At 39.9% G+C, this 22,670-nt stretch overlaps 1 protein-coding gene across 2 annotated transcripts in view; it reads left to right on the forward strand.

Moving 5' to 3' along the window:
- Window positions 1–2,681: 2,681 nt before the first annotated feature.
- Window positions 2,682–22,670, forward strand: part of nav3 (neuron navigator 3) — a 526,882-nt gene continuing 506,893 nt past the window's right edge. The window contains exons 1-3 of one of the 2 annotated variants that reach the window (XM_074698218.1): window positions 2,682–2,747; window positions 5,231–5,315; window positions 5,400–5,545. The gene's annotated coding sequence lies outside the window, so the exon portion shown is untranslated. Of the gene's footprint in view, window positions 2,748–5,230; window positions 5,546–22,670 lie in introns of both variants that reach the window. The other variant, XM_074698217.1, reaches the window with a different exon arrangement.

A 22,670-nucleotide genomic window follows, 5' to 3' on the forward strand; every position in this document is an offset into this window, starting at 1 on the left:
TGTTTTAATTTTTTTTCTAAAGGCTGGTGTTGAAACCGTTTAAGGCTTTATTGCAAATCCAAATTTTCAATATGTTTTTATAGCTCTTTGGGATGCTCTATTCTCTAATCCATAAAAAGTGATTCTGTATAAAAACAAGCTAAAGTGGATCACAAAGAGAAGAAGAAGGAGAAGAAAAATGACAGAGAAAGAATCGTTCAGCCAGATGTGGACTTCATTCTACTGCAGGACATCATCCTGCAGGATTTATTGGTAGCCTCATAACAGACCTGCAGTCTGTAAAAGGTGGGGCAGTTTACCAGTAAACACAACATGACGGGTTCTTTGTATTCAGGAGGGGGGAGTAAAACATTAAATCAAGGAGAAAATGAAGAAGAAGAAATCGTGGACGGTGAAGGGAAGAGGGCAGAAACTTTGGGGGCAAATCTGTCACATTTTGACAAACGAGGTCCTGTTGACTTTGACCTCTGACTGTGACCTCTGTAGTGACATAACAGGGTTAGGAACACAAAGTCTCTATTCTCTAGAAGATATATACATTAAAGAAAGAAAATTTATTGTTGACTTTTCTTTACATGCAGTGTGAACCATGCCTACTGCAAACTGCACGGTCAAAAGGTTGCTGCTGTTTTGCTATTTAAACAAACCTGTCTTCTTGCTTTGTGCAGAAATACTCCAGTTTTCTTAAGATAATATGACGTGATGTAAATCTTCTGGAAGCTCAATGCTGTGGGAGTGCCAAGAGAGGCGGTGTAGGAGGAAGCAGAGGAGGAGGAGGAGGAGGAGGAGGAGAAGGTGAAGGACTTGGCATTCCTATCTCTAAGCTGAGCCAGTTAGTGCCTGCATGATTTAACAGTCAGCACAAGTATAGCACAGGCTGTATCAACTCGCACGTCTCCGCTAGTCTCAAAAGCATGATTCTCTTCCACCCACTGACACCGTTTAAATGTCAGTTAATCTACATTCATTAAAAATAAGAGAAGAGAGAAATGGAAGAGAAATAAATCTTTATTTCTAATATCAGAGAGTCAATAAATCTGCATTTCAGGGTGTTGAAGAGTGAAGACATAAAACATCATGTTCTCATTAATATTTCATAATCGTACATTTCCTTCAAATTACAAATCAAACTCAGGGACAAAAAGAGAAAATGAAAACACAAATCAATTCACTGTTTAATGCTACAAGCTTCATTTCCTCCTCCCTCCAATGGCACTTTTTGAAATGAATGACGCCCAGACAGTGTAAGTGCTCTGTTCATGACATCTCTCCTCATTGCTTGTTCTTATTTATGTACACATGTTGGCTTTGTTTCAGCCCATTACCCTGACCTTCAGCTCCTTTCTGTAAAGCTTTATGAGTGGCAGATGGTGCACCAGCTCATCTTTGACAGATAAGGGCGTCATTTGAAATGGATGTTTCTTTTCTTAAACATGTTTAATGTGTATTACCCGGCTTTTTTATTAATCAGCTCCTGAGTTAATTACTTATCTTAATTCTGATTGGTTAAAACCCTCCTCAGTGGTTATTCATTCTGAAAAATAGAGACAACACAAGGACTACCTGCGGATATAAAGTCAAACAGCAGGAAGAAGATACACCACATCTAGTCCCCTTCTCCTGCTGACAAGCTTACAAAAATGTTAGAAGATCCCTGTAGCATCAGAGAGCAAAGATCCAGGAGAAGAATTGTTTATAGTTGACCAGCACAAAGAGCTTGTGATGACTTGGTCTTTGGTTTGCTTCGTTGACTTCTGGGTTTGGGTTTCTTTATGTTTCTGTCTTCTGGTGTTTCTTTTAATTGTTCTTTGTGATTCTTGTCTTGTGTTTTTCTGTGTTTCCTTTGTTAATCTTAGGCCTTGTACACATGTAGCAAGGTATTTAGAAAATATTCTCCCCTCATATGATTTTAAACATACTTTTGTCTACATGCACAGGGCAAATCAGCTGGAGAGTATGGCTCAGAGCATGCCAAACCCATTTTTTGGCAGTGTTTTTTTTTTCGACATAAAACCTATTGTTCGACTGTAATGTTTGAGAACCAAAAAACTCAGTTTCCTGGCATCTACACAAACCTTAGTTTTCCAAAATCTTTACTTTGGCCGGAGTTTTTTTTTTTAGAAAACAAGATTTTTAGTGATGTTAAGCTACATGTGGACACATGTCCAGACATATTTTCAAAAACGACCCCCCCCCCCCTTTTGTTTTAAACAATACTTTCGTCCACACGTAGTGGGTAAATCTGCTGGTGAGTGCAACTCCAAGCACACCAAACCCATATTTGGTAGTGTTTTCCTGATGTAAAACCCATGCCAGCCAATCAGAATGAGTTTGAGAACCAAAAACTCTGTTTACCAGCGTCCACACAAAACCATGAAACTGGAGTTTTCAGAAACCATCTATTTTAGTGAATTAAAGCTGCAGTTTTATGTGGACGACAAGCGTAAACATATACAAATAAATGTGGTTTCCTAAATACCTGGCTACGTGTGGACATGGTCTTATTCTTGTTGTGTGTTTCCTCTTCACTTCATTGCTCCCTGTGTTTGGTTTACTTCCTCTCGTGTTTCCCTTCTGTTTGATTGCCCCTCATGAGTTTCACCTGTGTCTAGTTCCACACCTGCGTTGATTACCCCCCTGTCTATAAAGTCTCTGCGTTTCTTGAGCTCATTGTCAGTTCATTGTGTTTGCGGTCCATGTCGCTGTCACTTTTTGCAGTTCCTCCGTGTTCGGACCTTGTGCTTCCTGTGAGTTTTTGGATTGTTTCTTTTGAAAGACTTTTTGGATTCTTTTTTGCTTTTGAGTTAAGTTAAATAAAAACTTTGTTGAATCTACAATTGGGCCCTCAACCTCCTTGTGTTCCCTGTGGACTAAGACAGAGCTGAGTAAGAAGAAACATCAATGAAATTAGAGACTCAAAGAGCTGTGAGTTCTGTTAAATATGGCCAGCCATGAAACTAAACTACTCTACCAACTGAGTATACAAAGTTTGGTTGTTGTCACCTTTCAAACAACAGAGCGACATAGCTACAAATTAATACATTACCTCGTTGCTTTGTATCCAGTAAGAAAATATCTTGAACAAAGAAATGTAGAGTTAAAAAGAAGAGTGTTTTGTCAATCGGTCATCAATACTCCTCAGATTTATTTTACATTCAGAGCTTTCAGGAGAAATAGAACCATACCTTGTTTCCCCTAAAATACACATCTGTAGGGCTAGGCCTGCAGCTTTTATTGTTCATATTAGTCAGGTGATTGTGGCAATACTTGTCAAGTGTGAAACCACTGCAGCTCAAGTGGCTGGTTTGAACTTCCTCCATGTGTCACTTGCATAAAGAGAGTTGCTTATGCTTATACTCATAATCACATCAAAAAGAAACAAAGACATGGCACAAAACAAACACATGCAGTCATTCTGCATTAGTCTTTTGATTGGCTGATGGAAATACAGGAGGATGCTGATTGGTGTCTAAATTTGCAGACAGGACATGACAGTGATAGTTGCCAGGCACTCAGTAAAGTTTCCATTAATAAGCTCTGCTGAAATCACACATACTGCATGTGCTAACAAAAATGCGATAATTACCCCCACACACCCTTGGCAACCATTATCACCCCTGGTTTAGACTCATCTCTGTGTTTGGAGAGGCAGGGATCACACTGACCACTCACTTTCCTTCATTAAATTAGAGAAACAGAGACAGAGGGGGAGAGGGGATGTGTTTGAGTCCATAACGTCAGATTTTTCTGGATACCAAGGTGGTATATGGAAACTGCTTATGCTAATAAAAAGTAGATAATGCTCGGAAGTACTATTTAAAGGTAAAGGGTGGTATTTTTGTTTACTGTTTTAATAAAGGGAAAATTATCTTTTACTCGTAATCTCTTGCACGTATTACTAATCCCTTTGAGCACCTGGAAGATGAGATGACAGCCTTGAAAAAAGTCTGCTTTTGTTTTCAACTTTTCACAATGATGGAAAAATTTGATCAATAATGTTCCAGTGGTACAGTACAGTTACCTTTAAAACAAGCGTCTGTGAGATCTCGTCCATTGCCCTGTACGTAAAGTTTGTGGTGTATCTGTGCTGTGGAAGCGACTGTATGTGATCAAAAGAATTAACATCTTAAAAATCGGTCAGAAATGTCTTAAAATGTGTGCTCTTCCAAGTTTTTAATTAGATAAGGTTGTTTGATAGTCATCTGGTGTGTGGCTGGCCTTACCTGATCCTGTCCAACAGCAACCTTTGACCTCAGAATAGGAAGCCTTTGGGGGAGTGTTTGTAACTGCAGTTCTTTGAGAATCCACTGGAGGCTTGCTGCAAAAACACTGGAAGCTACACTCACACAGATTAAAAAATTATGATATTTGCAGAAGACATAAACATGTTTAAAGCCTGGTTTGGAAAAAAAGGATTTTGGTCTGGATAGCTTATTTCTCCATCAGTATGTTTGAAGTGTGAATCTATTTGCAACTCTTTATTTTTAAGTGATTAAACTTACAAGTTATGCCAGTATAAGGTCATTGTTGAGTTGACTTGTAGACACTCTGTAACTGTCTTCAAAGAGGCCAAGACCCACCTCTTTCCCTCATTCTTACTCAAAAAACCAAGGTAAAGTAAACCAAGGATTTGCATTTTAAAAATTGGTCTAAACTGTCTGTATTTGTGTTGTTTCCCAAAATTTGATCTGGTATGGTTGGGCTGAGCTGATGAAAGGATAATTTTTCAGACCGATGAATCTCATCCTGCTAATTTTGTACAGTTAGTTATGTCACTCTTTGCAAATATTTGTATCTTTAAATGTAAAGCAATGCTGTAAACTTAGTGTGCCTCAAGTTCCACTTATTGTTAATCGTAATGTTGCGCTTTAAGTATCAAAGAATATCACTTTAAGTTCATCACATTGGATCTAAGTCTTTTGGGTTAATGGAAAAACAGATTTTTATTTAAAGAAAACAAGATGTGCAGAAATCCAACCACTTTACAAATATTAAATCAATTTTCATATTGTAGTAATTATAACAATAATGGATGTCTAAAGTCAAAGAATGCTGAAAAGTAGGTGATCAGCATTTTTGTTTAGACAGATCTTTATTCCTGCGCTCCCACCCCACGTTAAAGGCTTTGAACAGATTATTGTGATTTTATTGTGATTTGTTTTTGACCCATGCAGAACTACTCTGATGGATGTTTTCTGGGTCTCTTTTTGTGCTCCCCTCCTTTATGCAGATGCAGCGTGCCACACCGCCACCTGGTGTCCGCCGGAGCAGCTGCACTCTCCCGCTGAGCGCCAACTCGGGCTTGACGCTGCGAGGTCTGCAGGCTTCCTCTCATCCTGAGCGGGGCTCCTTCACCCATACATACCCAGGCTGACATCCGTCCTCTCACTGCCTTCCAGGAACACCTCTACAGGGACATAAAACTGTTCTTTACCGGCGCTGAGCTCTCTAAAGCCGCCTTGGTTTACGTGTGTGATTAAAGATCTGCGGTGAAGGGAGGGAAAGGTGGAAAGACAGCCTCCCTTATTCAGCTGCTCCACGCCAGGTAAGAACATTTAGCATCAATTTACAGCGAGAAGCATGTGATTGTGATACTCGTTTTTCTGTTGCTACACAAACGAGGAAGGCTAAAGCGGATAATGCACGTCGTGGGTTGTTTCGTTCAAGCTTGCACCTGCTTTAAAGGAGCGTTTCTGTTGGGTTGTAAATATACAAAGCACTTCTTCAAGGTGCTCTCAGATCAACCAGGCAGGTTAGAGATGAATTGTAAAGTGATGAGGATTAATGAAGGCACACTTAAGTGCATCTTCCCCAGATTGTTCTCACTTGTTTGATAGTTGTAGGCATAAAATAGATCCCGTTAACCATTTCATGGTTCCGACAACCGGTATTGTGCTTTTCTGTAGCTGGTTTTTATTAAGATGTTTTGATTCCAAACTGCTCTATGCGATGCAAACTTGCTTTAAGACTACATTGGGATCACAAAAAGCAGGGGCACACCACTTCCAGAGGTTTTTTAGTTTCCTCTGTGCTATCATTCTGTGTCTGCCTCCCTTTATAATGACAAACTTTATGTGAGGCTGCAGACTCCCAGACAGCACGGCCACCTCCATCCATCACCGCGCCCTCTGCTCCCTTTACAACGTCTGGATGATACCTTCAGGCGGAGGATGCTCCTATAGGTTTTTATCATTTGTGTTATTGAAATATTACCTTGAAAGGAAGCTGTTGTCTAAGGTCTGCTTTTTATGAGACTCAGATGTGGATTAGGGCTCATCTTGATCTGTTTAGTATCACTCACAGCCTGCTTTCATGGACGCCTGGAACAGTTTCAATAATAGATTCACTGGCTTGCAGCATTGATTTTTGTCTGTATGAAGCCATAAAGAGTTGTGTGATAAGGAACCAATAAAAGAAACGCATCCATAGTCATTATATAGGGCTTCTGTAAACGCATTTAGTGTAAAAAATACAGCAAAAGTCTCTTTACAGACACCAAAGGCAAAAAAAGACATAATTAGATCAAGGTAAACTCATGGGACATGGTGAGTTTTTTATTTCTTCTATTGATTTTACTCGTTGCAAGAAGCTGTGGCTCTTTTCATCCTCTTTGTATTTGTTCCAGAGAATAATAACTGCTTACTTCTTTATTGCCCTAATTGAATTACACGCCCAAGTCAGGCGCACCAGTTATTTCCTTGATGGTGTAACAAGTGAGATGCTGTGGCATCTGTGTCCCCTCCCACAGGACCAGACTAAGACCAGATCTGGCTGAGAGCCCATTCATAGTGTTAACCCTCTCAGTCATTCATTCATACAGAAGCTGCAGACTTGAATTCGATCCCCAGGGAGAACACTAATAACCCCACCACAGAGATTTGTCTAAGCCTTGCTCGCTATCAGACCCCGGGAGCAGGCGTGGTGGCGTGCCAGGACTCTGCAGCCGTGTTGGGGTGAATGGAGCAGCCTAAGTAAGCACTTTGATGAGCCCAAGAGAAGTCATTAGCTCTGTTGAGGGCTGCGCTGAAGCCAGCAGGTAGGCTGTGCGGTTGCCAAGTCAGGCTGCGCTTTTAACAGGGCCGTGGTGTTTTGATATTCGGTCCAGTGTGTTTGAATTCATTTGGCTTGTGCTAGTTTCAGATGGTGAATCAAGTCTTTGTTCCACACAGGTAAAAGCAAAACAATTTCTCCCACCTGTTCTACCTTTGTAAACCTTTTCAGTGCCAGATGTACTAATTTTGTACATTATGCACTAAAAAAGGATTTGAAAGATGCCGTTGTATAAAAATAGGCTCAGTGTGAAAGCTTTTCATCGAGGATCTGAAGACATGGATTTCATCCTGAAACCATCTTCAGCCTCAGCATGAATCCCATTACATGGTGGCTTGAAGGTAGGGATGTCCCAATACAGATTTTTTAACTTCAGAATTTTTCATGATACGTTTTGCAGATACTGATCGAATACTGATCCGATACCGATGTGATACCTATACCTTCCTCTGATAAATCCCGTACTCCATTGGATGATTCCGTTGGAAATGACAAATCATATTTGTTGTATTGCAGTGAACCCTGTTAGTACCTCCTCGAGGAACACTCACTTTACAAATGTTGCAAGACTCTGTTTTACTATCATTGCTTACCAAAGAGAAGTAGTCCCACATAGCGGATGGTGGTTTGATTTACAGCAGCAGTAAAGTGTGACAGTGCTGAAAACACATGAATGGATTGGTCCTGATCACGAAACAAAATCAGGCATTATCTGATCCTCCAAAAGTAGCCATATTGAAAGACTGATACTGATCACTGTATCAGATCGGGACATTCCTACTTAAAGGCTCACCTTGTATTTCCATTTTTGACCCAAACTGTGGTTTTAATAATTCAAACAGGTACAGAAAGAAAAACAAATAGAGGCAGTGGAATTCGATCCAATGACCGTCTGTTTGCATGATAGTCTTGTCACTCACCACAGTCTTTAATTGAACTATTGTAGATAATCTGAAGCTCTCACTGTTTTCTCTGAGTAGATTGAAGTTATAGGGCGTGGTCACACTGCCCTTCAACACCGTGCTGCAGTCAAACCCTCATTGTCTACTCCTGCTTGTGCCCGTACATAAAATGTACCGAGCACACCTCTCCAAAGAGTGCCAAAGCAGAGAAGTGTACCGTGCCTGAGCATATTTGGGGTAGACCTGGCCAAATGAACTGGACTTTAGGGTTGAAGTGTGCTTGAGCATGGTATGAACGGCCAGTGTGATCATACCCTCAAACACCCTAACTTTCACATCTATGAATCTATGTACCACTAATGTGACTGTGAAGCTGTTGGTAGTTTTCTCTATACTGTGTGAAGTGTCAGACAGCATTCACTCTTTCCCACAGCAAAACAGTTTGACTTCCCCATAAAAGTCCTTTTATTTAAGCTAAATAGATTTTAAATGTTCTCTATGGTCCGTCTAAAACCCAAACCATTTTTTGACAGTAAAAAACACAGTTTTTAGCTTTGAGCTCTAAAGTCTTGATTTTATTGTCTTTTTGGGTTTTGTGTCACATTATGTGCTCTGGTTTCTGTCTTTACTGTGCCTCAGCCTGTTTCGATGTGGTTTTGGCTTTGATCATCTTCTCTGTAACTCTGGTGTTTTGTTTTCTTGTTTGTGATGATCAAACCTTCACTTGGTTGCCTTCAGAAATTATCACAGCTTTAGGGCTGAGTGTTCAACCCCAACATTTCTCTGGCACTGACTGAAACGTTTCAGTATGTGAGTGCACATTTGTGATTTCAAAGAGTATTTGAGTTTTCCTGTTTGCATCAAGAGTACATTTGACTGAGAATGCCACAAGTTTGTTTCTCAGACTCAACCCTTGAACAGCCCTTAGATATTGTTGGTGCTGTCATTGAGATGGAAAGGCTGGATCAGATAAGTCAAAAGGTTCTTAACCAAACAGAAACATCTAGTGGTGCAAGGCTCACCAGCAAGTCCCTTCTTCTTGTGGAAAGTAGTAAAAAAAGACCCAGGAACTTTTGATAGATCCTGTTTCATGCACTGGTAACGTTTGTTTACAGATTCTTCAGTTTCATCTGAACTCAATCATGAGAAATGTTGATGGTTTCTGTGTTAAATAAGTCTGCAGTCCCAGTGGTGCTGATTAATCACATCTTGGCAATCTTTTGCCGAGTTATCTGAAGGGATTAATTTCATTTGGCTCTGAATCTGAGCTCACAGTTGGAAATTTGAAATGATACAGTGGAGGTAGGTTGTGCTACTTTCCTTAAGTACTGGCACCAAAATGCCTGAGGCTGACCCATGTCGCCAGGGGTGTGTGACAAGAGCTGATGGTTAAAAAAATCCCATTGAGATGCTCCTATAGTTTGTACGATACGGTACTGATGCCCAATACCTGGCAATCAGTCCCGGTACTCGATGGTACCACTTTTCGGTACTTTTTTGTGTTTATGTGGTAAAAAATAAAATTTGTTTAATAATAAAATTTAATTTAATGTAATATAATTATTCTACAATGCATAACCTTGCAATGCTGTGTTCATGTCCAGCATGGAAAATCACCTACTCTTCCACTCCCTCACAGTCACAAAGATGCATTTAGGTACCTAAATGTGGTACCTTTTGGTTTTACGTGAATCGGTACCCGGTACTTTTGACAGAATTTGGTCGGTACCTATAAAAGTACCTAATTCGGTATCCATCTCTTGTCCTCAGAAAGTTGCTTTAGGGGAAACACAGTTGAAGATTGTGTTTCAGGAACATTTGAAAGTTTTGAACTTTTGTCTGACTGAAAAAGTATCTCTGGAAAACCAGAACCAGACGTAAGCATTATTGCCCCCTGCGTACGTCATCATAAAGCATCTATTTCAAGAAGCACAGTCTCATCAGAGTGAGCACATTGAGAACACAAGGAACACGGCTTTAGTTACTTTTTGGTCTATGCTAAGTGGTTTCGGTCTGACACAGCCCTGCCATTTCTTAAAATGGTTGTCATCTCTGCAAGTGTACCTGTCTGTACCTGAGCACAGTACACTTGGACAAAAAGGGACAGATGGCCAGTGTGACTGTTCCCTAACTTTATACTTACTTTTTTAACTTTCCTGACTGCTTCCCTCAGTTGTGTGTTTTCTGTTTTCCACCTGTTGTGTTTGTTGAAAGGAAGCATCTGGAATTGTCTGGAAAATGTTGAATGTTAAGATATGAAAAAGGCTTTATTGGCGTTTGCATTGAAAATCTTCAACTCTTGTATGCACACATCCTAAAGATATGACGGGATTTAAGTTTAGGGAGAAACAAATCAGCGGTGTGCTGGGTTTCTCTGGAACATCAATTTACGCGCCCATCTGCCTAAATTCCTCCTTCAAGCCAGGTTTAATGGACATTGTATTCTCCTAATGGTCTGATAAGGGTTTATCAACTGTCATGTACCTATGTTTTAATGGTAGACTATGCCCAACTGCAGCTGAAGGTCTACCCTTCTTCACTTGGCCACAATGCCAAAACAGCACAATTTAAAACCAGAAATAAAATTAGTAAAAAAAAAGTTTAGGGAAATCACTAGAAGTATCTTGCCTGAAATAAGCAGAAAACAAGTGACAGACAACTTATCATGAGCCTTGAGAAGTTGTAAGGGATACTGGCATTTTCTAGGGCTTTATTATTCCTTGAAGTTGATTGCGAGCAACCTGCTGTGGTGCACGACAAAGACGGGTGGATTCAGGGAACCCTAAGGGGCCTGACCCCATCTCCAAGCTTTGGTCTCCACATTTATTTCTCTATTCTCACTCTGTCTGCTCGACTGCTTTGATTGTCCTGAACTTCTATCTCCAGTCCTGCTTTCTTCTTTTCCTTCACAGATCTGTCGTCTTCTCTGTAATTGTACTTTTTTCTTACTTCCCATCCTCACGTCAGTTCCTCACTCCATGTTAAAGTTAACAGCTTCTCTCCCCCCTCTCCCATCTTCAGTCTCCTCATTTACAGTCCTCCTTCCTCTTTCATGTCACAGCTTTCATTTTACTGTCTCTTTCCTTGCCCTTGGGTCGTGTCTGTTGGATCACGAGGGTTTCGTTTCACTGAGATCAATGGTGGCTGAAGATATTTCATTTACAGTGTCAGATCAAATTAGAGAAAAATCCCCATAGATGAGTCTTCAGCAGCCTTGATAGAAAGCAGGGACATGCTCTCCCATCAGCATCAATTAGCACCATTGTCATCTCATCTGATTAATCAGACTGTCAGTCCTACCTGGAGGGACGCTCTAATCCTCTCAGCTGATCAATAGCCAAATATTTTTCTGCCATGCCAAGCATCTGTGTCTAACTTACAGAAAATTCAGGCTGACCTATAAAAAGCTGCTCAGTTCACAAACTTCTCATGGATGCTCAGCATTTTTGACACCAGTAGAGAGTCAGTATCGACGACTGTTACAAAAGAGAGAATAACTGTCAAAAGCAAAGTGTAATTCATGCAGAAAGTCAAAAGAGACAGAAATAAATGACTGTTTCTTCTGTTTCTGATGATAGGAAAGGCTTGCATGTTTAAGCAGAGAGAATAGGGGATAATGAGCGATACAGTGAGAGTAGGGGCGGAGGATTATTTGTCACCCGTGAGCGTTCAGGGCAAAGAGCTTCATGACACTGATGGCCTGTGAAGCTGCTCTTTGAGGATGCTGAATGAACCTGTCATGACAGATAGCGCACTGTGTCCCTGAGGAGCTGGAAGCTGTGGATAAATCCTCTAACACAATGAGAGACTGTAGTGAAGGTGTGAAAGGTGAAGATTTAGACTCCATCACATTAGGACTTTCAATCGATCCTTCCTCAGGTGACACCACAGTAGATGGAGGAAATTTTGATCCTTCTGATTCTGATTCTGATTGTGCCTGCTTCCACCAAGTCTTGCCGCAGGTCTTTTGCTGTCGCTTGAGCGTTTTTGATTATCTACCTCCTCAGGATACTGGTGGCGTTTTGATAGTTTTCTCTTTCTGCCACATCCAGGTAGCCACTGTCCTTTTTACTTTAAACTTGCAAACTCTGTTTCCAATGGAGATTGGCAATGATTTTTGAATATTCCAATTCAAGTTAAAAAAATCAGGTCAAGCAGGACAGAAAGTTTGCATGGAAACCATCTAAAATGCCCAATGACTTTCAAAGTAAAAAAAAAGTGTCCAAACCTGATTGAGTTTAACTTGACCACTGCAACAAACTATCATGAAGAATCAAGCCAGACCAGGAGTTAACAGGTTGGAGCATTTACAGGCAAAACAAAAATGATGAGACATTCAAAAATGGAAGGGAAAGTGCGGGACCTTCAAAAAAATAGACGAAAATGAGGTGCAGTACAAACTCTGCAAAGACCAACAGTCAGTCGTAGACTTTGACACCCAAGAAGTAAGTTTGATAGTCAGTGTGTAGAGCATAACAACCCTTTCCATTTTGGCAAAGTGTTAAGTTGGCAGTTGCGTATATGTGGGTGGGCAGTGGTGGGCAGCGGCAGGGTTGGGGGGAATGATGATCTTTTAATAAGTTTTGAATAGTTACCAGCAAATACTGAGTGGCTCTTTTGCTTCAATGCCCATCCCTAGTTTCCAACTGTATCAGAGACATTGAGTGTGTGTCAAATGATTTTGCTTCCATTTCCTTTCTTTGAAGGCTGATAATCTCTTAAAATTTTTGGGAGTTCTCTTGAATTAGCTATATTTCTAACATCACCATCAACAAATTCTTATTAGATTTATTCTATCTCATGGACACCTCATATACCTGATGAAACCCTTAGTGGTTGTATCTAGGGATGTCCCGATACAATACACTGATTGATATCAGCTCCTTATATGGCTAGTTTTTGGAGGATCGGTTAGCATTGGATTTTGTTATGTGATCAGGACTGATCTAGTTTTCACGTGTTTTCAGCACTGTCATGCTTTACGGCTGCTGTATTGGGACATCCCAGTTGTATCAGGTGTGCTTGAGACAACAGTGTGGACAAGGGGACCAAAGATTGAGCCTTTAAACTGAGAGATGACTGACTCCACCAATGAGCCACAGTCTCACCTCTTTTGGATTAGGTCACAGAAAAACTACCATTAAGGTAAATTAGAAACCTCATCCTTTTGTACAAGGGTGTAATAATACAACAGAAACTATCAAAAGTGCCATCAAAACAAAGTACCTGTAGCTATTAACATGTATGTTCCAGTATTTAGATGCTGTATATAATGGGGGCAGTGTTGCTAGGTGTTACATTGATGATGAAAAGGATATGTTGATTAAAACTCTCAGAAAAACTAACCTGGCTTCATGATAAGGCTGGTTTCCAAGACTTGAGTCAGTGCTTGGAACAAGAAGAGCTTCAGACTGCGATAAATGTCAAGAATCCCAATCTGCTTGTTTGATGATGCTTAAATTTAAACAGCCTCCACCCTTGCTTTGCTGAGACCTGACTTAATCTGATTCACCCTGCTACAGCCTCTTTCGAACAGTATTTCTAACCTTTTTCTGGTCCATCAAAGTGTTTTCTCTGCCAGCATCAGATTCACAAAATCCCACACGTTGGCAGTCTGCTGTACGTGGAGCTTACAAGTGTAAGCATGATTCTAAGACTATGAAAGACATGCTCCTTTATTTTTGATGATGTATTTTTTAGTATTTAAATGCTGATTTATGTTGTAGAATAGGAGAATTTGTGTTTGAGCTTGGCCCTTACATATCCAACTGATAAGATAGCTGCATAGTATTTTTAAAAATGAAGGTGCTGGAGAAAGTTTTGGATTTAAAAGTTTCTTGGTTTCCATGTGAGATTCTACCCATCTCATTTGGTGGTTGACTTTGTGGTATGAAGGAGAAATATCTTAATGTGTGGCAAAAAACATCTCTGTGAACAGATCTGTCAATGCAGAATACGCTGGCAAAGGATCAGATTTTTAGTTGCGGGTCTTATTACAAACAAATGACTTTTTTTTTGAAACAAGAAAAATATAATGAAAAAATGAAAAAAAAAAAAGAAATAAAAAATAAAAAACGAGACCGAATTTGCTTAAAAGAAGTCCTTGAACCCACTGGCTCTCATTTACTGACAAGTTGGCTTTTTATAATTAATCAGGCGGATATGAAAGAAATACAGAAAAATCCTGTTGGTCTCCAAACATTGAATAAAAGAAAGAAAACAAGTCTTGGCCCAGATATTTAATTACTGTTAACCCAAACTGTCCGAACACCCAAAATGTGCTTTGTAACTCCAAATATTCAAATAAAACTTATCCTGATTCAGTCACATGGAACTTACAGATCTATGTACGATGGGTGATATAACTCTTGATGTTACATTTTTGAAACTTTCATTTACAATACATTTCACCATGGCCATACACAAATTTTAGTTTCGTGTCTAAATGTTTACATTTTGACATAACTTAGCATATTTTTCTGGTAAACTGTCTATTTCAAGCTTTTATGATTCCCTGTAATCCTGGCTCAGTCAGTTGGCTCTGACACAACTCACCTGTTACTAGAGCCTGGCTCTACCTTTATCAAACTCTAATCAAAGCTGTTGTTTTCAGACAAAGAAAACTACAGTTACCAGAGTTCCTTTGAATAACTTATTTGACAAACTAACCCAAACAAGGGCTAAGTGTAAATCTCGGACCACGAAGCACAGAACGAGGCACCCAGCAGAGGCCTTAAGTGCTTCCTCTCTATTCTTTGAAATAACTACTTTATAATCTGTGGCAACCTTTATTAGCTACAACTGAGATAATGTGCTCGGAGTCACCACACTCCAATGTTGAAAAGAAAGCAGAAGTAAAAGCGGTTTATGGCAGGATCAGCCACTTTTTGGACTAATTGCCCATTTATTCAATGTTTTTTTCAGTGACCTTTATAATTCTTGTTTTAGTTTCTGTTTTTATGAATCTCACAATTTTGATATTGATATAGAACACTTTGTAGGCTGTTCAAAGAAAGGTGATATACAAAGGTTTGTTTTATTTTATTATAATTACCTCCACCAAGGTGATTATGTTTTTGGGAGAGTTTCTTTGTATGTCTTTGAACAACATAACTCAAAAAGTAATGAACGGATCTTGATGACATATTTGGGAAATGTTCAAAATGGGATAAGGAAGGAGTGATTAAATTTTGGAGGTGATCCAGATCACCATCTGGATCCAGGATTTTTTAAAGGATTCTTTATCATTGTGAGATAGGGCCGTTTTCACCATATGTGTATATAACTCCACGATAAATGGCCAGAAGACAAGGTCTCAATCATTTCTGACTGATGTAAAAGATCCAGACCCTAGCATTATTCTGGATACTAAGATCTGGAATATGAAATGTGTACTGGGTCATCATAATTTTCAACACTGTCAGGTAACAAATTATGGTACAAACCTGCAACTAACACCAAACTGTAGCAGACAGTCTGCTGAAAGGGAGTATAACATTAAAGTAGGACTAAAGTGTTATGTGACAATGACAATATGCTTGGTAGAGGTCTGTGCTTTCTGAGTGCTTTTCTACTTATCTTAGCTGCTGTCTGTGCCTTGAAACAAGTCGCTATATCAACTCCAGAAGTTAAAATCAGCATCAGATAATAGCCATTTGCTTCTCTGCTTGTGTTGTGAGTTGTCTCAGGAGGACTTTCAGCTGTATCTGGGTTTAAAGAGTCTGCGTAAAGCTCAAAACTTCTCCATCATCCATGCAAACTTCAGTTTCATTCAGAACCAGCTGAGCCCTGATGCAATCTGAAATTACACACCGGTGCTGCTCAGAAGTGCTGACTAACAGGCTCTTTACATCCACTCTGATTGACAGGACTGACAACCAGAGCTTTACTTTGATGCTGGAAATACCAGCTACATGGCAGGGACAAGCTCCAGTTTAACAGCTACAAGAAAGGAGAAGATGAAAATAGACTTGAAGCTGCATGAAAACGATAACAGAGTCCGGACAGACTTCTCTCTCATGTGTAGTCAGAGTATCAGAGTGTAAAATGGACCCTTTTCAGGCCTGACTCATGCTAATGTGTTAATGTGTAACATCCCCACTCTGCACCACTCAAATGGTATGAATCTGCATTTTTATGTCATTTGCCGCAAGACTGATAAGCCATCAATGTGAATGTGGCAGGCTAAAGAGGAATATCCACTCTTAGAGCTCTTATTTACATCAGCCTCATTCGTCTCTGCTCTCATTTTAAGCTGAGTTTGACATTGAAACCGGAGTGTATTAAACAGAGAAAGGAGACTTGGGTGTGTGTCGCTCTTAGCAGCGGATCACAGATGATGAATGGCATGGCGGTTTAATGATCTTGTAGTGGGAAGGCAAGTGCTGAAGCAGGCACATTACATGGTAACTGCAGGGAGATGGAGATAGACTTCAGTAAGAAGCCTTGCAGCACTCTGATGAACCCCCCACCTCAATTAAAAGAGTGATGTGTGGAGAAAAGGGGACTGATGGGGGAGATGTAATGCTTTTGAGATCACCTCTACACCCACATGAAAAACACCCCAAATATCCCCTCATGACTAAGTCTCCCTTTTTAACATGTGCCAGGAGCAGAATTCACTAACTCCCTCAGCGTTTGTCATTCTTGGCTTCCTCTTAGACATACATGTTCATCTGTACATCTTTCCAGGAAATTAAGATGGCTAATTTACATCTAACAGTGCTCCTTTTGTGTCTGCGTGTCTTCTCTTGGCACAATGACTCCACATTTCAGGCTCTTATCGTGTCTGCTGGGAGCATCACTCCCAATTAGAATTACATCTCCATTTGGATCTTTAACTTGGCTGTTGGTCGCGTTCGAAGGCACGGGAACAAATTTCATTAACCCAGTTGCCTCCTGGTTCTGTGTGTGTCTTTTATTATTTTCAGGTATGAAAGCCTGAAGAGAAGAGGAGGCTTTAATCTGCTCTTGGTGGATTTGTTTTTTGCATAATGCAACATGTGATTATAAGAGCAAATCCTCTGCGCCCCTGTGGAGCTCCAGCTTTTTCTGTATTGTTTGTATGTGGTCTTTTTTAAATGAGATCAGCGTTTGGATATACTTTTGTTCTGGCAACATGCTGTGCACAAGTCAGTGTGTGTAATTCTTCTTGAAAAGCTGCTGGTGGTGTATGCGTGCATGCGTGTCTTGTGGAGGATTTGGCCGCAGCTCCAGTAAAAGTTGCTGACACAAAGGGAAGCAAACCGCTTCTTCTCCTCGTACAACAATCATCATGGCATCAATTGTACCATCAAAGCAATGGTGGGTTAGCACTTGGGGTTAGCCGCGGGTGAAGTGTTCAAAGCTGGCATGAGTCATGGGGTTTGAGGGGTTAGAGAGTTCACTTTAGGTAAGAAACTCCACGTTGAAGTTTGGACACATCATAGTGTAAGTCCTGAATCTGTGTCAGGAAACAAACAGCTAGACGTGACGTGGAAAATCCCTGATCCCTGTGCATGTGATGTAGTCTCATTTTTGTGCGTCATGGAACTTAAGGACATTTTCACTGCTGTGTAAATGTAGGTGGATTAAATGTGGACTGCCACCCATGGGACAAGGTTTAATCAGAAGATAGCCCTATTTTTTGCGAGGCTTTGGAGGCCGTATTTTACATAAATGTAGCATGAAACACATTGAAGACTTCTGGGGACACTGAGGGAGAATTAAGTGTTGTTTTGGTAATAAGTAATTAGGTCAGGGTTTGCACAGCCTCACCTAGAATTACAAACATCTTTTTATTGTTGGCTGGAGATTTTCCATCCATCCTTCCTTTCTTTCATCCAACCTGTTTTTCCCCTCTCCCAAACTTTCTTCTTTTTCTTCCGTTTCTTATTTATTATGATGATGATGTCTTCCTTTCCATCATCCTTTTTTCTTTTTTTCTCTACTTCCTTCGAAGGAAGATCCAATACACTGATCGGTATCTGCGCCCAATATGGCATTTTTGGAGGGTTGGATAGCATCAGATTTCATTACGCCATGGGGACTGATCCAGTTTTCACATGTTTTCAGTACAGTCACGCTTTACGGCTGCTGCAAATCAAACAACATTGCAAACATGTCCGCTGTGGGATTACTTCTCTTTAAAACAACAAATATGATTCATCATTTACAATGGAACCACCCAACAAAGTACTGGATTTATCAGAGAAAGGTATCGATATCAGATCGGTATCGGCAAAATTATCATAAAAGAATCGGATTGGATCGGAAGTCAGAAAATCTGTATCAGGACATCCCTACTTTCCTCCTTTTTTCCCTAATTTCTTTATTATTTATTATCTATCTTTGTTTCTTCATACTTCCTTTCATTTTTCTTTCATCCTCCTTCAACCCTTCCTGCATTTTCTGCCCTTTTCTCCTTCCCTTCCTTCTTTTTCTTTTCCTTTTTTCCTACCCTTCTTCCTCCTTCCTCCTTCCTTTCCTTCTTTCTTCCTGCTTATCCTGTTTTGGGGTTGCAGGGAGCATTGGAGACTATCCCAGTTGTCATTGGGCAGGAGGTGGGGTTTCAATAGGGAAGCAGATATGAAAATTTTGGCGGATAACAATATCCAATATTAATACTGCTGTTATGGCTGATAACTGATAATTACGGATATCAATATTGGTGAAAAAAGAAGAAAAAAATCAATCTGAGATGATTGTCGAGGTAGTTCAGAGAGAAAGAGCAGCATAATCGTGAGAAAAGATGACCATGGAGAGGCAGCAGCAACAGTAGAAGATATTTTTGATAGACCATGTGTGCAGTAATTACATTTGCATGATGTAGTTTGAGCTCCAGCAGCTCTTCTGTTGAGTCAGACCATGCAAGTCACACTTCAACACAGCAGTGAGCCTTGGCTGTCCCCTACCCTGTCACTGACTCTCTGTCCTTCACATGTCAGTGATCGTTATTTTATAGCTCAAATATGTATATCGGTTTTTAAATAGATTTTAACACTTGTTATCATCATAATCTTTATTTATAGACATCAACAAATTTACAAGGACACATGCTAGTGTCGTTGGAGCAAGTCATACTTTTGTGTTTATCAGAAGCTATAAATAGCTACTTGAGAACTTTAGCAATATTTCAGAGAAGATGCTCAATAAACAAGAACAGCATTTCTATGAGCTTCTTCTATGAGCCACTCATGCATGCAGAATAGTTTGTTTACCATTCCCCTCTCATTTCCATGTTGGAGTTGCTTATCTCCTTTGGGCCTGCATGACACTGAAAAACCTTTAATCACCGACTGATAAACACTGAAATACCATACAGCAAAACATCTCAAACAGTTACCGATTCAGCATGAATTATTTTATCCAACGCTGTGTTGATATTAAAAGTTACTGCACTTCAGCTCTCTAACTGTGTGGAGACTGGGTGCAAAATATGAGGTGTGGTTTTGTTCACACCAGCAGCCCTCAAGGTAAGATGGAACCAGCATGGATTTTTTGTTATGACCTTGTAGAGCGGTGGTCATTAATTTTAATGCAGAATTTAAATAGAGGAAAAAGGTTGGGTTTATGTGCATAACTGAGCTGTAGGAGAACAGTGGTTAGTAATTTGACTGTGAAGAGGAGGTTATCCCTATCATCTGTGTCAAATATGGCCTTGGTGTGCCAAAAAAATCTGTTCAGAAAAATCACAGTAAAAAATATATAAATATGAAAAAATGCTGGGAACACTATCTCCTCACGTTTTTTTTTCAACTAAATGACACACAAGACAATCTATTAGGGCTGGGACAATATGCTTTTCTCACGATTCTATTCTATTATGATTTTTGGGGTGGCGGTTCAATTTAAATTGCGATTCTTAGATATTTACAGTTTTTGCGATTCTTAGTTTACTTTTTTAACACCAGACCATTTGAAAAAGTTAAATGATGATGAAAATGCCTAGACTATATCAGGAGCCATATTTCCCCATAAAATTCACATCAGGTGAGTCAGAGAGGAACATTTCACCCTCTGCTGGAGCAAAGTGGTAACTTTTTTCCCAATCCAGTTGTTAAACAAGGACTGAAATGAATTAGTTTAATTTGAAAAAACAAACAAACAAAAAAACAAAGGTTTTTGACAAAGAATCCTGATTTTGATATTGTCAAAGAAAAAAAACCCTGATATATCAGTTTTTGTTTGTTCTCCCACCCCTCCAATTTATGCTAGATTTGGGGCTGGAAAAGCCTCCCAAAATAATCAGGGGCTAGACCTGATTCAGCACTCACCCTAACCAATTATCTGTCCAAATAAACTGTCAATTGGACTTTTGTACGGCTCCTGAAGGTCTCAGTTCTCCCTGATTTGGAATCGTAAATAATAAACTTTTTCAAAAGTTAACACTTCCAGGCCTGACTGAAACATGAAGCTGCTTAGCAGCACTTTGGGTATGTGTTGACTCTGGCTCCCCTGGTGGGCAAATATTTACATCTTATAACATACACTGGCCACACACTGGGTGAATTCAAGCCAAATTTGGGGCTTTATTTGCCCAATTCAGGGCTTGTCCTAATAAATTACTTTTTCTTATTCCTAATGTTAAACATTATCAATTTTCATGATTTCTTATTGGACTGCTTCTAAGAGGATATTGCAATAACCACTGAGAGGAGCAGAGAGTGGGAAACGTCATTAACAGGATGTTTCAGCTCAATCACTTTCTGTATTTTTTTTTCCTCTGAAAGTCAGACTTGATCGCAAGAATCTGTGAGATCCAAGGTCTCTGAAATCGTTACTACAAACCTGAAGTGTGTGGTTTAAACTGGTTGAAACATTTGGAGTGTGATTTGTAGATTGACATGTTAAAAATCAGTCTGAACTGATGGCCCGTCTTGGGGGTCTAATTTAGTTGGAACCAAATGTTTAGGTAGCTGGACACACTTTAAAAAAAAACACAAAGACAAATAACGTAAATATGAAATAATACACAACAGGGTCTTGCTTCCGTAACCACCTGCTCACTACCCATGACCCCTCACCTTTGCATAAATGTGTCCTCAGACTTGAATGTTTTACTTTTGCCATCAGGTTTGAAATACAGTTGAACCTGGAACTTTAGCCACATTTTAAGCATCCTTTTCTGCTACCTCTTATGATCTGTTGATGAATCCTTCAATTATAACTGCCTCTAAAGATAATGAAGCAATTATGAGCTGCTTGGTTTCTTTACACGCCCTGGATTGCCTGTAAACCACCACATAAAGACAGCAGAGGGAGGACATAGAGGGGGAAGGCAGGGGTCGATGTAGAGGAAGTCTCTGCCAAGTGAGTTCCAGCCAGAACTCTAAAATCTGTCCGCTGATAAGTGCCTGTGGTCAGGGAGTCGATAAAGACAGACTTCTTGTAGCGATAAGCTCCATTCATGACTTTGCTCCACTTCTTTTCTTGAACTGTGTCCAACTTTGACAACATGCATTAGCAGCATGAATCATTTTGTTATTAAAATGTCAAGTATGAAAAATTCTCATCACTCTTCCTTAAAGCTCAAAGTGCTGAACCCAAACTTCACTCATTTAAACCACTTACTCCCTGAGTATGTTCTCCAGTCTCTCGGTCTATGTCTTCCCTTTTTTTTTTTCAAAATTTTTTCCATGCATGACTAAACATTAGTACACGGATGGTTTGAGTTATTGAACGCACAGTTCAATCCATTTCCATGCCAAGCACTGGTTAGACACGGTGGCTGCAGCCTAATATTAGATAAATCAGTGATGACATTTCCTGCATGCAACTGTGAGATATGTTCCTGACAATCAGATGACCACTGAATCATCTGGAGCTGTGCATTGTGCAGACAGCGCAAACATACAGATGTAAACACTCCAGAGCTCTTCTTGCTGCTGCTGCTTTCTGTTGTCATGTAGCTGATCCCGTCCCTGCAGGTCAATGTGGTTCTGTCGTCAGTGGTTTTTGGAAATCACTCACTCGTTGCCTCTTAGTGCTGTCTTTTTTTCTTTTTTTTTTGGTGCTGTTGAGGTCGGTGGTTGAGTGAGATGCTTTCCAGTACTGAAGTTTGTCACCACACACAGCAGGATGTGATGCCAGGCAGATCTTTCTCCTTTTCTATAACACACATGTGGATGAAGCAACAAGAACAAAACAAGCATCAACAGAGAGGCAATAGTATGAAAGCTGACACAACAAGCCATGATTTTCTAGTGGGTACGATACCTGGTCTGTGATTTTTAAGGCTGGGACGATATGCTATTCTCGTGAGTCAATTCTGGTATGATTTTTGGGGTGCTGATTCAATTTAAATGGCGATTCTTCTATATTTACAATTTTTGTGACTCTTAGTTTGATTTTTTAACACCTGACCATGTAAAAAAGTTATATGATGATGATAAAGTCTACAGACTATATCAGGAGCCATATTTTCCCATAAAATGCTCATCACGCAAGTCAGAGAGGAACATTTCACCCTCTGCTGGAGAAAAGTGGTAACTTTTTTCAAATCTGGTTTATAAACAAAGACTCAAATGGAGAATTTGAATCTGAAAAAAAGTAGAAAATATTTTTTTGACAAAGAATCCCTATATTTATATTGTCAAACAAAAACAAATCACGGCACTTCAAGTGCTTTCAGGGGAGGACAGGAGTTTATTTGCACAAATTTGAAATGAAATAAGATCTCATTATAAAATGAAATTAGAAGGGTGTGTCAGGAGGAGTCAAGAGTCAAGCCACCAGACT

Source organism: Halichoeres trimaculatus, unplaced genomic scaffold (assembly GCF_033239565.1).
Source record: "Halichoeres trimaculatus isolate MK-OKI-2021-1 unplaced genomic scaffold, fHalTri1.1 fHalTri1_scaffold_21, whole genome shotgun sequence".
NCBI classification, from domain to species: Eukaryota; Metazoa; Chordata; class Actinopteri; order Labriformes; family Labridae; genus Halichoeres; species Halichoeres trimaculatus.